Genomic DNA, 13648 nt, shown 5'->3' with positions numbered 1-13648 from the left:
GAAATGGGCAGTAACGATCAATTGCCTGGCTCTCACAGATGCACAGAGTCTGGAAGGTAACTTAGGCAGATGCGCAGGTGATGGGTTTATGGCGGAGGACCCCTGGCAGAAAGTGAAGATCTAGAATAAAATCCTGCTTTTAAAAAAAAGAGAGAGGAAGAAATGGCCACCAGCTTCTTGGGCTTTGATCACCGTGCTCTCAAATGGGCATGCGGGTCATTACAAGAGGTTTTTACTGTCTTCGAAGAAAGGAAGTTACTTCAGTGATTCTTAGTCTCTGGTGTTCAGTCCTTATTTTCTTCTCCCATCCCTTCTGCCATCTATTTTATGGGCTATGCTTTCCTGACGATGCCTCCCCGCTGGGCTCTCGGAGTACAGCTGCAGCTTGCCCAGCCTCCCTCTCTGCCTATACTCACACAGTCACGTCAGTTTGGGAAAAATGAGAAAAGCAAAAGCAAACTCTCTCTCAACTCTCCTTCGTTTGTGCTTCTGCAGTGGTGGAGTTGACACGTTGCCCTTTCCAGAGACATCCAGGATGAGAAATTATCAAATTTCTGTTGAAGTAAGCTCCTCCGATACCTGACTGGCATGCCTCCGTGTGTGCATCAACAGGCACACCCCTGAAATATTGCTTGCAAATGGTGGCGTCTCTGATCAGAAACATGCAGTTGAGTGTTGGCTAATTGTTTGCCTGCCTTTCTTCCTGATCCTTCACCTCTCGATCTGGGAGCCAAAATGCAGAACCAAATGGGCTCTCGAGATGATCTGGCTCACCCTCCATTTTCCATATGAGGAAACTGATACCCAAAGAACATTGCTCGAGATGATCCAAGTGACAGTTAGGGGAAAAGATCCCAGATCACTTCCATCCCAGTCTGGCAGCCTTTTCATTATGTCGTCATGCTTCCTTGAGTTACTTTCCTGACCCAGAAACTTTAAAGATGCTATGCGGGAAACCCCAGGTTTCCTTCATAGCTTTGTCCAAATGCCATCTCTTTCACCCAAGCTTTTACAGACGGACCCAGTCATAAGAGACCTCTGCATCCTCCAATCTCACGTGGCATTTTTTTTTAAGCCATGCAAAGCATTATAGTCTACAGCACTGCTGTCAGTTAGTGTTGATTATGCCCATATTCTACCCTCCCTACTAGATGACAAGAGTTGTACCTTTTTTCATATTTGTTTTTGCCATAATGTTGGCACACTGCTTGGCAATGGTGGACACTCAATAAAGGTATGCTGCACAAATGAATGAGAGAATGAATGAATGAACAATGAACCCATTGGAACGGCACCTTTGTTCCCTCCTGGAATGGAGTGCTGTAGATCAAAGCGTGATGCATCTCTGGGGACCGGGAGCTTTGTGAATTATGGGGAAGTCTCTCTCTCTCTGGCTGAGCGGGCAGTGATAACATTAAAACTACAACCTTGGAGTAGCAAGCAGTGATTTAGGAAGTACATTCATATGGGCTCTTCATAAATAAATCAACTCAATTGCTGCCAGTAGCCAGTCAGGCAGGTGTGCCCCTCAACAGGGCAGGTCTCTGGTATTCAACTGGCTAGGATGTTTACTGCTACTGAAAATTACTCCAGCATCGGTGTCCCTGCACAAATCGTGGCTTCTTGTCATCAGTCTCTGCCTCTTTGAGGACTTTCCAACTAGGAGAGGGCAGAAATAGCTCACTGTTTAGTCAAATTGTTAAGCAAATGACAATAATCCCTTAGATCGGTACATAACTTTATAGTTTACAAAGTGCCTTATGTCTAACACTTTATTTACCCCTTACAACTTTTCCCTCATCTTTCGTCCTCATCACCCTCCCCAAAAGATCCTAGTTCATACTTCCTGTCAGCTGGAATAGTGTCACCCCATCTCTGTGTATGAATCTGGTCCATTCACTGCGCTCCAGATCAAATGCCATCCCCTGAAGCCTGACCTGGAAATCTAAGCACATTCCGGTGACTCCAGAGCACTTTGGGATTTCAGACAGTTCCTGACTGTAAGACAAAGTGATTAATGCTGTCTCGGGCAGAGATGCCACATGTTTTCACTGTGTATCTGATACTTAGACACTTGGGTTGAACAACAGAATGATTGAACAATACTAATATTATTTATAATTTAAAGGTGTGATGGATGGGAGAAGTAGATATGTGATTAGTCAGAAATGGGTAGGTTAAGGGGAACTTATGAAGTGGTTGGTTAGTAGAGCCTCTTGAAGGTGGGGCCTCACTGGTATAATCACCATATCCGGTGTCTTCCATGACACTTGGTATATAGAAGGCTCTTAAAAATGTTGACTGAGTACTTTTGTTCGTTTATTCATTCCCTTTTGGGGAGAAGATGGTCCTCAGAATGCAGTCTCCCTGAAGACAAGGGCCGTGTCTCTCTCCTTCCCCAGTGCCTTTGCAGACTGCCCGGTGTAATTCGTCCTCCATCAATATTTGTTGAAAGAGTGATTGAATTGAGTAGAGAGAACGTGAGCTTTGGACTCTGACAGTCCTGTGCTTAAACCCCAACTCCGGCACTCACCAGCTATGTTGTCCTGTAAATAAGGGAGATGGATAAACCCAACTTCACAGTTTAGGACACGTTGACTAAATGATAGTTGTTATTTATCCATTCAATAATTATCAAACTTGAACAATGTGTGAAGAGCAACAAAAACAACTCCCTCTGGCAACTTAAAATCGTCTATTCTTGTGTTTTGGTCACGTGAACCTGGCTATGTATTCATGTATTCATTCATCCAACAGCTATTTATTGAACTCTTACTATGCGTCAGCTACTGTTCCAGGAACAATTGGAAGCCGCCAGATGATTGTAAACAGAGGAATAACATGCTGAGATGAATTATCAAGATCCCTCTGCTTTTCTGTGTGTAGAATGGAATGGCTTAACGGCTGGCAAGATGAAGTGTTGGCGAACAAGAAAGCCTGCATTGCACTTGTCTTGATGGAGAGTCAGGAGGCTTAGGCTGGAGTGGAGGCGGTGGAGCTGGTGAGGTGATTTGGACTATGAGCTGAAGGATGAACCAAGAGGACATGATGATGGGTTAGGTGGGGGCGGGGGTGAAGTAAAGGAAGGCATATGTTTAGGGTTCAAATAACGGGGTGAGTGGAGCTGCTATTTCCTGACTGGGTGGACATCGGGAGTAGAAGAGACTTGTAAAGGCGTTTTGACAGTCACAATTTAGATATGACACCTTTAAGATGCCTATTGGCTATCGATGTGGGGTTCGGTAGAGAGCGCGGAGCTGCGCAAATCTATTTCCAAGTTGGTATAAAAGGTACTTAAAGACATGGGTATTGATGAGATCCCCTTAAAAGAGAAAATGAAGGCAAGGGACTGAGCTATGAGAGGCTCCTATGTGTATGGTCAGGTAGAGAAGGAGCCCAGCATGAGGGCTCATGGAATTTAAGGGGAAAAAGTAGTTTCTAGCAGAAAGAGCGGCATCGATATCAACCGCTGCTGAGAGGACTGAGTAGGGTGGAGAGGGGATCGCTGGGACCGGCTCTGTGGGTCGACACGATGGCAGCTAAGTGGAGGGGCGGGAATTCCCAGGGATGGACGAATGGGCAATGGGAAGGGAGGAGTGAGCACCGTCTCTGTGAATTTTGGCACTGACAGGGGCCACAGCTCGAGGTGGATATGTGTTTCTGGGTGTTTCGCTTTTTTCAGTGCAGATAGAACCCTGAAGCGTGTCTGCAGGTTGACAGGAAGCATCGAGAAGAGGGAGAGACTGATGATTCCCAGGGGGAAGCAGTGGCTACAGGAGCGAAGTCCCTGGGAGGGTGAGGGGTGCAGCGCATGTGTTTTGAGAGGCTGTTCTGGAAAGAGGGAGAGCATAAGTAGTGTCCCCTTTGAGAGATTCTGGGCGTGAGAGTTAAAATGACTTGAGAGAAGTGACGTCTATGGACCAGCTACATAAGCATTTTCTTTAAACAAAAAAATGTCATCCTGCAAGTGGAGGTCAGCCACCTCCTATTGTCAAAATATTACCAGGAGATCTGAAGTCTCTAGGCTCGAGGCATAGAGAAGGGAAATAGTAACTTCTTGAGAGGGGGAGCCTGGAAAAGGAAGGGGAACAGAGCGTGAGGGCAGGGAAGGAAAGCAAAAAGGGAGAAAGAGAAAAGAAAGAGGCGGCAGGGAGAAAGAAGCCAGGGGCTATGTCAGAGGCTCCCCAGGGACACATGCGGCTCTGCCCTTTAACTAACAGCTAAGGACAAGAGGCGCTGTGAGTCACAGGAAACCTCTGTAACCAGCGCAGGTGTGGGTACACAGCCCAGCTATGCTCCCGGCCCGCGAGGAAGGAAGTGCAGTGACAGAGGCCTGGCTATAATTAGCACCCACCGGTAGCCTAGAAAGCTGCCTGCTCTGAGGTCTGTGAGTTCAGAGCCAGCACTTGAAAACAGGGGTGTGCAAACAGCCCATGGAAACCGCTGCTGGAGGTCGGCCTGTGAAGCGTCGCCCTGCAGGCCGTTGCCCGGAGCGCCGCCCCTGGAGCCAGCAGGGCTAATGTTAGCATGCAGGCGCCCAGGATTCCTGGACTATCGCTTATCTGTCTGGGCAAACATCCTCCGTGGCTGGCTTTCCCGGGCTCCTGGGGCAGCCCCAGCCTGTGGGGGTGGCACTGCCTTGGCAGATGGGGATGGGGGGAGACTGGCCTTGGCAGACGCAGAGGGCAATGCTTTCCCAAGGCCTTGTCTCCTTGGAGAGCCTTTCGAACGCCTTGGCACATCCATGCTGTTCTCCCCCACGCAGGCCCATCTTTGGCTTGGCTGCTTATTTCCCACAAGGGGACATCTTCTTTTAAAAAATTTTTGCAATGAAATATGGAGGAAACCCTTCGACGGTGGACACAAAGGTCCCCCTGCTGCTGTGCTCCGTTATTCATTTGACCTTGGGGGCAGGTGGCAGGGACCCCCTGATGACCGGTGTTCTGCCTCCTCCCTCTCTCCGCCTGTCTAACCCTAAGAAAGTTCTTCCTTATCCGATCCCACGTTACTTTTCTTGTAACTCTCTATCTCCAGTCTTGGTTTTCTCTCTGGACATCCCAGAATTAGCTGTCTTCCCTCTCCAAATAAGAGCTTTCCTTTGTATTTGTGAAACAAATCATTGCTTCTTGCCTGTTTTCTCTTTTCCAGTCTGATCACCCCCACTTAACTCTGAGTACCCACTAATTCACTAAATATCTGGTTCTTGCCAGCTGAGTGCTTTCTCCTGTGCTAGGTGCTGGGGTGTATCCATTAACAGAATGTAGCCCTGGGAACCGAAGGAACTCACATTTTTGTTTAAAGGGACGCTAGTGGACAAAATAGAAACATGTCATAAAAGGAGAATACGAGGTGATAAGAATCATAATAGAGATACAAAGTTTCTAATTTCTCTTGAGGCGTATCATATCTTGGTGCCAGGTGTGCTGTGCACATGATCATAGAATTCATGACATCATCATCAACTTATACACAGGCCAAGAACCCTGCCAGCCTCACAGGGCTGTTTAAGGTGCTGCCAACCTTACATCAAAGGGCAGTTTTAAGAATTCAAACCACCGAGAAAAATGCAAAGTTTCACCCTAAAGTTCACACACCAAGAGCAAGGATTGGAACTCAGTCCATTTGGGTGCAGAGCGCCTCCATTTGATCACGATGCCGTTTGCTTTCCTGGAGGGCTCTAAGAATACAAAGGGAGCAAGGGTATAGGAGGTTCTTTAGCAGGGCTGCTGCCTCTGACTTGTGCTGAAAAGATGTTTTTAGATACTCCCCCAGCAGGAAGCACGATGTGCTAGCTCTGACCTTGCCGTGCTTCTTGGCACACACCATCCCGTTTCATGTTACTGACACCTCGCTGCTCTGAATACAGACTTTCTTCCAGCTCTCTCTTCACTGTAGTGGAGCTAGCATGCAAAGGCGAGGCCACCCCATGCACTTCTGACAATGGTCCATTCTTAGAGAAATCACTTTCCAGAGCCATCCTGGGAGCTACTGAATTAAATCCTGCCACTTGGAGGCCAGTAGTTTTCCTGGAGAGGAAGAGTGAAGCTTTTCACCATCATCTGGCACCCTCCTTCAAACTGCCTGGGGAGACAAGGATGTCCTGGGTGCTTCTGTGACATAACCACTCAATACCTGTTCACAGTGCCCACTGTGAGAGGTACAGGATGGGGACCTAACAGCTGCCTCCCTTCATCCCTCTTGCCTGCCATGGCCATCAGCAGGCAGTTCTTGGCTGGGTCCGTCAGTGCTCTGCAGGCTTGAGCAGCCCAACAGGAGACCACATTCTATTCCTTTTTCCTGGCTCCAAGCAGCTTTTCTGATGATTGCATATTTCAGTACAGGGTGTGTGTCTGCTTATTATTTCATTCTGGAAGGTGATGTGACCCATACTGAGCATAACATGCAGGAATAATTACTATTATTGTTATTATTTTTAACATCAATTGTGCACCAGTGGGTGTCGTTAGAGAATAAAATTAGACACCCCCCTCCCTCTTTTGGCCCAGTCGGCTCTCAATTTAAATTAAAACAGGATTTTGGCATCAATAGGAGGTTAGGATGCTGGTGCTGGGGGATGCTTGGCACAGGAAAATGTAATTTGTTTCTCTGTTTTTGGGGGGCAGATATTAAGCCTTGTATTTCTTCCCTCTGGATGATTTTCCTTTTTTAATAAAAAACTACAATAATAATAATGATATTATGCAGAATTTGGACCTCTCAGGCAATGCATTTTTCAATGGTTTCAAAAACCGAGAAAACCAAGATTCATTTGAATTTACGTGTGCAAGAGACAGGGATAAATGCCATCGTGGTCTTGGAAAGCAGGGGCTGATGGGGGTCAGAGACTTTGCTGCTCTGAAATCTCTTTGTTTTCTTCAGAGCAGAGCAAGTATCTAGTTTCTTTGTCAATAGTGATGTTTATGTCTCCCTCTGTTCCATGTCTCCTTTTTGTGAACTGCTGCCCCCACTCCTAGTACCAGTTCTAGAGAAATCTTCCCAAATGAGCAGTTTCATCCAGGACCCCCGCTTTCTTGAAATTCTTCCCCAGTTCCCTATTGGTCTGCCATCTCAGAGCTAAGCTCTCTTGTCGGCTCTGCTCAGCTTTATGGATCATCCCTTCAGCCTCACGCTTGTTCTTCGTCCACAAAAACTCGATTTTCTCATTAGCCCACAAGCTCATCCTGCTTCCTTCTGGTCAAGTTACTTCCCTTGCCTGCGGTGGTCTCCCCTGCTCTCTCCTGTTCTGGCCTGTCTGTACCATCTCCACAACCTCACTCCTTCAGACTCTGCAGGTGCTGAATTGTATTTCAGTACCTATGTTTCCCAAACTCCAGGAGGTATATCTCAGGCTCTTGAGTTATTTTTTAAATGTCCTCCCCTCCTTTTAAAAGTGGAAAGCCCTACCCCTTTCTGTGTGTGCGTGTGTGTGTGTGTGTGTGTGTGTGTGTCTGTGGTGTAAAGGCACTAGTGCATGTGCACAGTGTACCAGTTGCAACATTCTTTATCCGAGGAAATTGTACCTCCAATAAATTCTTTAGTGCCAGATTGTGGCAGACCCGGTCTTTGTTCAGTTCCTTTGTGAGTTCTGCCTGGATGGTCTAGCATCTTGCTTTAGAATATAGATGCACTTGGCCTATGTTAAAATGCCAAGACAACAAGGCAAGGGCAAATGACATGTAACAATTTGTTTCAGTGAGGAAATCTGTGGTTTCAGATCTGGCATTATCTAGCTGTGTGACATTAGGGATATCACTTAACTTCTCTGAGCCACAGCTGAGTTTATGTGTGTGTAAGTGTGGAATTCTGATGGTCTCTTCTAGCTCAATTGTTTTTTTTTTTTTCTGTTTTATCCTTATCGTGCATTTTTACCCTGGTGATTGGGGGGTACTTATATTTCCCGACCATAGCATTTCACTCTAGGGCCTCGTGGTAGATTAAATAATGCCCTTCCAAAGACGTCCAGATCCTAATCTCTTGCCCTGTGAATATGGTCATTTAGATAGCAAAAGAGACTTTGCGATGTGATGAAATTAAGGATCTTGAGATGGGGAGAGTGGCCTGGCTTATCTTGGTGGGCCCAATACAATCATAAAGATCCTTTATAAGAGGGAGGCAGGAGGGCCAAAGGTAGAGAAGGAGATGTCATGATGGAAGCAGGGGTCACAGTGATGTGAGGAAAAGGCTATGAGCCAAGAAATGAGGGAGGCCTCTAGAAGCTAGAAAAGGCAGGAAAGTGGACCCCCCCCCAAAGCTTCCAGAAGGAATGCAGCCCTGCTGACACCTTGAGTTTAGACACCTGATTTTCAGAATTATAATAATAAATTTGTGTTGGTTTAAGCCTCTAGGTTTTGGTAATTCGTTACTGGAGCAATAGGAAATTAATGCAGACCTAGATGTCTTTAGATTGATCAATCCCATAGGCTCAGGTTCGCTCTGCTGATGTCTTAGGTCCTGGGTCCACACCCTCTTTCAGCTGACTGATAATTTTTCTTTTAACTTCCTCTATTCTTAAACATGGAGAGTCTGACCTTGTTTTGAGGCACCTTTTGAGGCATTTTACAGACGGCCTCATGTGGGCATCAGAGGATACAGTGATACTTTCTTTCCTAGAACAGATCATAAAATCATCACGCAGGCATAATGAGGAACATGTTAATCAGACATTTTCCCCAAACTCTCCACAATCAGTTCTTAATGACTGGTCCTCATTAAGCACAGTGTTAACTCTAAGAAGAGAGAGAAGGCAATGAGAGAACTGCTGGGCTGACTTAATTTTTACCAAAGAGAGGGCTGCTGCGTAGAGAAATAGCAGGAAACCTTGGGGTAGAATGTCATTGTGAAGTCTGCAACTGCCAACACTCTGGAGTTTTGAAAAGCAGGGTTCAAGAGGAAAGGCAAACATAAGCATGTCTTCATATCTTTTACCGTTCTATAGATATTTTAAAACAGTTGATATTATTTATGTTTGTTTTGCTATTGCTAATAATGATGTAATAAGCGATTTGTACACATTTTATATATACTTTCAAGTATATCCATGGATAAATTCCTATAGTTACTCAATTGAAGTGTACATGCATTTTAATATTGCCAAGTGTCCTCCGACATGATTCTGTCACTTTATACTCTCATGAGCATGACGTGGAAATGTTTGTTCTTCCTCATTTTTGACTACCAGGTTTTAGCATTAAATATTTGCCAAACTAAAGGGGAAAAATCATATTCTTGTGTTTCGATGTACATTTATTTATTAATGTTTAATCATTGATTCAAAAGTTTGTTCACTGTTCTTATTTTTTTACGAACTCTTCCTTATATCTTTTGTTCATTTTTAATATGTTGCTTAACATTTTATGATTAATTTGAATATTTAAAAATTAAAGAAAATTGTCCTTTGTTCATCATATGTTGCTAATATTTTTCCAGTTTGTGACTTGTCCTCTAATTTTGCTTATGGCTTTTTGTTTTGTCACATTGATTTAAAAAAAATATGTAGTCAAATTTATTGTCCTTTTCTTTTATGGCCTTGAGCTCGTGGTTTTAAAAATCTAGATGGGGTTTCAAGATTGGTGGATTAGGGAAATGACGCAAAACAATTTTATAAAGACTTTATCCATGTATTTTATGAAACTGGGCATGCTATCCTTGTGGACAAAATGAGGAATGAGAGTTGGATGATGATGTATGTCAAAGTGCTTTCTTAGTTTATTCAGTGAATGTACATGAAGAGTGCTGATTAATGGACCCATGTCAACTGGATTTCCTTGTCCTTGATAAAGATAGAAGACATAATTCTCATTTTTTTTTCAGAAAAAAGAAAGGTCAAGATGGGATATTTAATCCCCTGAGTAACAAAATCAAGATTCGAGAAGATCTTCACAGGCCAGAACAATGAGTTTAAAAACCAACAAGACAAATTTAAAAGAGATAAATCAAAGATTTGTATTTTTCTGAAAATGCAAGTACTCTAGGACAGATGGAAGGCTTGGATACCAGATATTCATTTAAATGACACCACAACAAAGCTACCGTGCAGTGTGATCTTTAGTACAGTCGATGGTGTACTAAAAATATGAAGAAACTCAGCATGGTCTTAGGTTCTTTCTGGACTACTCAACACTTTTTTTTAAAAAACATTTTCTTTCGAGATAATTATAGACTTACAGAGACTTGCAAAATGAGCATAGAGAGCTCTCATACCTTTTCCCCTAGGTTTTTGGTTTTTTTTTTCAGTAGTAACATCCTACATAACTACAGCACAATATTAAAACCAGAAAATTGACTTTTGTACACTCTACGCACCTTATATTTCACCAGTTTTTACATTCATTCGTATTTGTGTGTATAGTTCCATGAAACATTATCATATGTATAGACTCATGTATTCTTAACAGTTTTTAATTGATGAGTAAAGTAAAAATAGACTTAATCTGTAGAAAAAATGTATTCCCTATTTCAGACAAATCACTCTGGAATTTTACATAAGTGACATTCTCTGGATAAAAGTGTAAACATGGAGTGAACTTGTTTACACTTTATAACTGTACTTTGATCATGCTATACTTGTATTCCTAGGATTATATTAAGCTGTATATTGACAGACTATAGAATGAAGAGAAATGGGACTTTACGCAATGATTTTCAAAGGTCTGTGAAGGCTTGTCACGCAACACAGGATTAGGCTTTTTCCATGTCATTATAGTGGTGGTTAAAAGAGGTTGGAGGCGGTTGTAAGAAACCAGCTTCTTGAAACTTTGACTCAGTGAAACTTCTGTTAGGAAGACATGCTATAAAACAGTGGAATTTGTCTGCCATGAAAACAGTAGGAAGGAACTATTTAAGTAAAGACAGAGTGACCCCATTTCAAGAGGGGCTTAGGGAGGATTCTTAAAATAAAGTTTAGATTAGAAGACCACTGACGTTCTTCCCAATTTAAAGACCCTAAGATTCTATATTGATGAATATAAAAAAGTTGGAATGTTTGAGATGAGTTTTTCTGTGTATCCCAGAATGGGAAAGGAAGTGGAGCGGGAGGAAAGGAACAGAGAAGAGGTAGAAGGAAGTGCGGATGGTCCTAGTGGCACACATGGAGTCAAAAAATAAGCAAAAGCAGTTTTGAAGATATACCTTTAATAGCTTGCTTTCTCTGTTGATATGAAATTTTCCCATCAGTTTTGTAAAGAGAAATGATTGTATGCAGCTATCGTGCCTATTAATTATGAAGATAAAGAGGTTTGATAGATATTTTTGTTACTCCGTCATTCTCTCTTCTTTGCCTTTCTCTCTTTTCTAAGTTGATAATATATGTTTTGCTCTACGAATGCTATATCTAGTAGACTCCTGATACTGTTTTGACTGCTTTTTCTAATCTAACTTGAATACACTTAGATTATTAGCCGGTGAGTTAACAGTTCTCTATGTCACACATGTTTGTTGATGGTAAGGATCCAAAGAGACCGAAGGTGGCCACTGTCCTTCTCTGAGCCGTGGTATAATGAGGTGCCTGTGTGAGAGTGGAAGCCTCTCCCATTGAGGTGTAAAGAACATCATCTGCTCTAAAAGCATCTTGAGTAAGAGAAAAGTATATGTATCAATTTGGATCTCATCCCATTAGATATAATAGAACACCCAAATACAGGGACTTAAGCAAATGAAGATTTATTTATTTTTCACATAACAACAAGTTGAAAGGTAGCAACTGCCAACTTTATTTCAGTGGTTCTATCATGTTAGGGATGTGTCGCTTCAATTTTCTGGGCTTTTTCCTCATGGTCACGTAAAGGCTGTCGCAGCTTCAGTCAGCATGTCAGAATTCAAAGAAGGAAGAAAGGAGAAGAGAGTAGGAGGAAGGAGGAAAGGGAAAGAAAAATGGTTATCAACTTTTATGAAGAAATGCAAATGCCTTCCCAAAGCCTTCCCTCACGTTTCATTGGCCAGAATTTCTTCCTTTACCCACAGTTTTGGGTCTCGCAGTTTGGTTGAGACATTTGTACAATACTTTAATAACATGAGAGGGACTAAGAGAAGGGAACAGAGAGTTTTCTATAATGTGCAAATGGTTTAAGAACATTAACCTGTGAGGAAAGACTGTAGATATCAGAGATTTAACTCTACATTTATCTGTAGAGCTCCCCTTATACACACTCATCCATGTCTGGGGTTAAGAGAAAGGAGGTAGATTTTGATAACTCTCCGTTGAAAGGAAGTCATCTGCAAGATAGGATATGAAATTGGTCATAAAAACTCTTCTTGAAGCAGCCGTTCTCTGGAAAAATGTAAATTTAGAGCAATTTCTTCATAGTCTCTGTTTTTTATTGTAAACACGGTGAGATGATATTCTGGGCTGTTGCATCCTGGAGCCCAAGCAGGTTTCAGGAGATGGTCCCTCTCCATTTTAGAGTTGTTTTTCTGTAATTGAGACCAGAGCGTGACTCCTTGTGTCCACAATGCTACTAAATTGAATTAAGGATTTCTTGGAAAGAACAATGAAAGCCCAAATTCTGTTACTCTGCTATTTACTTAATATGTATGAACATGCAGATCTTTTAAGTGGTAATATGAAACAGGCTCTGCATTCTTAGGCTCTAAGTGCTGGTTTTAGAAAATGTGTTTGGTAACATAACTCTGATTGTTTAAGGGAACTTTGTGCATTTGAGCATTTGAGGAAGGAGGTTTTAATTAGCCCCTTTTTATAAATGAAGCCCAGGGTAAGGAGAATTTTTTAAAAATTGCCCAAAGTTTCCCAAATAGCCTGAGATTCAGTATATCTTGTCTGACCTATACACCTTCCTCTTCATATGGAGGACTCCCTAAACTACTACTAAGTTCCACAGAATGAGTAAAATATGATGTATCTAGGTAAAGAAACAAGGCCCAGATTGAAAAGATTGTTCTATAGGCCTGAGCTCACATGGTGCTCTGTCCTTGCGATTTAGTGTATGTGTGAGATACGGTGATTTAGATGAGAATCCTTGAGCTCAGTCTTGCTGTGGATGTGGGTGTTGTCTGTCTGTTACGTGCTCCAACACGTAGGGGACACTGGCCTCAGATGTTTGTTCTCCCTGATGTCCACCTGGTCCTGAACTGATGCCCCTGTGGACGTGGCACGCCCTTATATTGCAGCCATCGTTACTCACCCAACCACTAGGGGCATACCGACCCCACTGACCCATCCTTGCAGAGAGAGGACATAATCCCCCTTCCCTTTTAGCTACCCAGCCCTTCAGAGGAGACTGACCATTTCCTAAAGAGTCAGTACTAAGAGAGAAGGATTTTTTTTTTTTTTTTTAAAGATGAAAAGAAGTAGAAAGAGGTGCATTTAGCAGGGATAGTTTTGGCCACAGTTGGGCTTGGCTGGCACGGCTCATTTTTCTTCATTTTCAGTCTGTCTAAGGGACCTGACTCCAAGCCTGTCATTGGAAGTGTCCCTTTTCTTTTGTCTCTTGTGGGTGCCCATCCCTTCCAGCTCCGAGGCACTGCAGATGCGGTGGGTGAACATGTGTCAGAGCAAGTGTATGTGTATTCACATCACATTCAAAGCCTTTTCTTCATGGATGGCAAAGGCTGGTTTTCCCATATATATTTTTAATACCATGACTTTGAGTAGATACTAATAGTACTGGTCAAATAAGACTAAAGTAAACAGAAA

This window comes from Pteropus medius, unplaced genomic scaffold (assembly GCF_902729225.1).
Source record: "Pteropus medius unplaced genomic scaffold, Ma_sr-lr_union100, whole genome shotgun sequence".
In the NCBI taxonomy this organism is placed as follows: domain Eukaryota; kingdom Metazoa; phylum Chordata; class Mammalia; order Chiroptera; family Pteropodidae; genus Pteropus; species Pteropus medius.
Note: the sequence above shows the minus strand (reverse complement) of the source record.